Source organism: Coenobita brevimanus, chromosome 61 (assembly GCF_032717465.1).
Source record: "Coenobita brevimanus isolate Jiangsu-jjx chromosome 61, ASM3271746v2, whole genome shotgun sequence".
Lineage (NCBI taxonomy): Eukaryota > Metazoa > Arthropoda > Malacostraca > Decapoda > Coenobitidae > Coenobita > Coenobita brevimanus.
In genome coordinates this window covers 3,890,052-3,894,279 of record NC_137014.1, presented here as the reverse complement: position 1 = coordinate 3,894,279, position 4,228 = coordinate 3,890,052, and the positions used below count along the sequence as shown (strand labels likewise).

The 4,228-nt window shown below is 40.2% G+C and overlaps 1 non-coding gene across 1 annotated transcript; it reads left to right on the top strand.

Annotated features, from left to right (window-relative positions):
• The first annotated feature begins 545 nt into the window (after positions 1–545).
• On the top strand, positions 546–664 carry LOC145403906 (5S ribosomal RNA). The gene has a single exon (XR_013898098.1). It is a non-coding gene; the product is annotated as a 5S ribosomal RNA (ribosomal RNA).
• Positions 665–4,228: the final 3,564 nt, after the last annotated feature.

The window sequence follows — 4,228 nt, the reverse complement described above, 5'->3', positions numbered from 1 at the left end:
GATATTTGGGTTTCTCCTACGATGGGGGAAACTCATCTGGATTTAGAAGGAAAAAATGTAAACCTTGCTGAGTATCTGAAGACATATTCTAGCCCTAGGAATAAGGGTAAGTAATGGCTTAGCAAAAAAAGAAATAAATACATAAATAAATAAATAAATCAATAAACAAATTAATATAGTAAAGACTGGTTTCATACCCTTAAAATTCTGGACAACAGTAGCCTAGCCTCAGGTTCCAATTCCTCAAATGGGCTATAATGGGATTAGCTTTTTCTTTTTTTTTTAATTCACTTGACCACCTCATACCTGGATAAAAATGGACAAAACGGGTTGAATCAATAGTACATTATCAAATATTATCATGTGGAATGCGGTACCATAACGATTTACTTGATTTGTCGCTTTTTTTATGTCCATTTTAGCTATTAACTCCTGGTAAATTAAAGAAAAGCAGCCATTTATCAGTCCTGTACAGTCCCACTAATGAAGTTGACTTGCCAGTTTACAGTTATCATAATAATAATAATAATAATAATAATAATAATGCCAACGGCCATACCATGTTGAGTGCACCGCTTCTCGTCTGATCAGCGAAGTTAAGCAACGTTGGGTCTGGTTAGTACTTGGATGAGTGACCGCCTGGGAACACCAGATGCTGCTGGCATAACGTTTCACTCTCATCTTAAATGTCGGGACCAACTGCCTAGCCCCAGGCTCCTACACTCCTCATGGGGCAATGTAGGATCGGATGATGGATGGATAATAATAATACAAGTAATAATAATAATAATAATAATAATACACCCATCCAAAATCCAATCCTACATTGCCCCATGAGGAGCATAGGAGCCCAGGGCTAGGCAGTTGGTCCTGACATTTAAGATGAGAAAGACAAGCCTCACTCATCCCTGAGTGGCATTACGTGAGCAATAAACCCCAGCCACCCCTTGGATATAAACCTTCACCGGCTCAATCCGACTGGAGCACAATAATTACCCACTAAACGACCAGGTGCCAAAATCTGTTTACAGTACTGTACATGGTTACCACCCAGAGTAGTAAATGGTAATAATAATAATAATAATGGTAATAGGATTGGATGATGGATGAATAATAATAATAATAATAATATAAATAATCCACATAAGATGAGAGAGACAAGCCTCACTCACTCATCCCTGAGTGGCATTACGTGAGCAATAAACCCCAACCACCCCTTGGATATACACCTTTCCAGGCTCAATCCAATTGGAGCTCCTTAATTACCCACTAAATCACCAGGATCCATAATTTGGTTATATGGGTACCACCCAGCATAGTAAATGGTTTCCTGGTGTACAGGAAACCATTTCGCTCGTCATTCAGTGTAGAGCCACCCGCAGACAGAAGGAAGAGGAAAGGATGAAGGAAAGAAAGAAGAGGAGGGAAGGAAGGAAGAAAGGAAAGGGCATGCACCAGAGAGCAGCACTTCATCGATTGAGTGGATGGTGAGCACCTCCACCTACCAGTATAATGATGATAATAATAATAATAATAATAATAATAATAATAATAATAATAATAATAATAATAATAATAATGATAATAATAATCTATCTATCTATGTATTGCCAGATGCCTTAATCATGTAAGGGGTGGCCACATACAAATCACCTCCACATCGCCCTGTCCAATGCCACTTCATTGCCTTGCTCCCAGCTCACATCCCCCTCTCTCATATACCTCTCCACTCCATCCCTCCATCTCATCCTTGGCCTCCCCCTCCCTCTTGTCAGACATGATAAGATTGATCTTGCTGGTGAGTCTCTGGAGTGTGTGGAAGAGTTTTGTTACTTGGGAGACATGTTATGTGCTGGAGGTGGGGCTCTATAGCTAGAGGAAGAAGTTCAGAGAGCTGTTGCCTCTCCTGGCATTAAGAGGGCTCTCCCCCCATGCTATGGGATCTTTGTACAGTATGTGGCATGTGTTAGTAGTGTAATGATGCACAGTAGAGACACTGGGCAGTAAAGGAAGAGGATATTTGTAGGTTCAGACGTACAGAAATGACAATGATTATGTGAATGTGCAGTGCGTCCTTGAATGCCATGCCTGGGGAGGCAAGGTAAATGATGGAGGAGTTAAGAAGAAGGATGGGACTGGAGTGTGTTGGTGTTGTAACAAAGAAAGGTAGATTGAGATGGTTTGGGCATGTGGAGAGGATGGGGGATGATAATTGGGTGCAGAAAGTGAGGACCGTGAATGTTGGGGGCAGGGTTTCGAGAGACAGGCTGAAAAAGACCTGGGACGAGGTCAAAGAATGTGACCTCAGGGTTAAAGGACTAAATAGGGAGGCTGCCAGAGATTGAGCAGCATGGACAGCCACCATTAGGTGACCAAGGCCAATGCATGCAAGCATGTTGGAGCCTTTATAATGAAATTAAACAAAATGAAACATCAATTTATAACACATACCTGTCATACGGAAAGGAAGGACACACGCTAGCAGAAGTCGGTGAGCTTTTACTCACGACAGCACAGTGGTCCTTGTTTAAAACTGTTTCACTTGAAGGTGTTTCATTATTAGCCCTTTGGGCACCATGTGCCACTATGTGTATCCAACTATGGCTGAGCCACCCCTCTCCCCCGATCTCAAACTGCAAGACCCACCACCTGTGGCCTGAGTTGCTAGAAGTTTGTACTGTAAGCTGTTTATCTTCCTAATGTTATTTGCATTGCTATCACCCTGAATTTTTTCTATGAATACTTGCATGAATGTTCTTACTGTTGATGTAAAAAAAAGGCCTCATGGAAAATGAAGATAATGCTTATTTCCACTGTTTTGTAATCAACTTACTTTGTTATTGGAACTCTTCTTAGGTTATAGATTATTATGTGGTTACATTCTGGTGCCATAATGGTTGCTCTAGTCCAGTTAGGATGGATTTTACAAAAGAAAATTTAGCACTTTTTTACACTACCACACACCACAAAGTTACGGCAGGACACAGGTCACAAGGATGTTGTGAAGTTCTGTGACAGGAAATCACAGGGGAACTCACAAAGATGCCAGCACCATGTGGCACCAGCATGTCCACACAAAGCAATGGACACACGAACTTCCAAAAGCAAAATAATCCAAGGGCAATTTCATTAGACTAAAATATGTACTGAATGGTAATGAGTGGGCAACTTTGGTGCTGACATATACTGCAAAAAATGGTAATTGTGCATCAGGCTTGGTCATGAAAGGGTTAAGATGCTGCCGAAGTGACACCATTTCTTTACTTAAAATTGCTTGCAATTCATTAAAAAGTTGTTCTGAGGGTTAAAATAAGTATTTTTTTGTGCTTTTACACTTTCAATAATGAGGCATGTCTCAAGGTACTATTTTCCCATCTACACATCCTAATTTTACATACAGACTGGCTGTACTTTACTATGTTGTGCAATTAGGCTACATGTATTGAAGATTCTGTATTCTAGGTAGAGCTCTGTAAAAGGTAATCATTCTGTACCTCAAATGTCTTTAGTTTAGATCATGATGACAATATTTTTATTTCATTCTTGGAACTAACAGATGATTTGATTCATATTATGAGACCTTAGTTGTGAGAGGGTTATGAAGGCTACATCTAACCCCTCCAATTCAAAAAGTCTCTCCAGAGTTCAATCAAATTATCTTTTGATAGCAAGAACAAAATGGAAAGTACGCCCTCCACCTGAAGGCATTACGTGACGTGAAAAAGAGGAACAACACCAGATCTCAAACCCAAGCTTTGCAAAACGACACTACTCCCTACAAAGTAAAGTTGTGTGATGGGAGATACCTGGTGTGATTTTCCAAGCATGTGATTACTATGGTTTCACAGTGGGTGATATAAAAGTTTGTGCTGTGACTCCTCTATAAAATTAAGTTCAGATCTGGGTGAAGCACAGTCATGGACAAAAGTCTGTCTAATATTTCACCTCATGTACTTGCCACTTCCGCTGGCTAATACTTCTTAGGTGAGAGAGGCTTGGTATGTTTCTCTGCCCACAGATGACACTCTTTGATATAAGGCATTAGGGTGGCCAGTGATAGACATAACCTAGGTGTGAATTTGATGCTGGGGAACAGTATGTAAACTTCTATCCCTGACTGTACATAATTTGAGACAACACAACATAGGCAATCATGTGTACTGTTTTACAATTACCTGGTTAATTACCACTTTCTTTAGGGTTCTTAAAACTCACATTATGTAATACA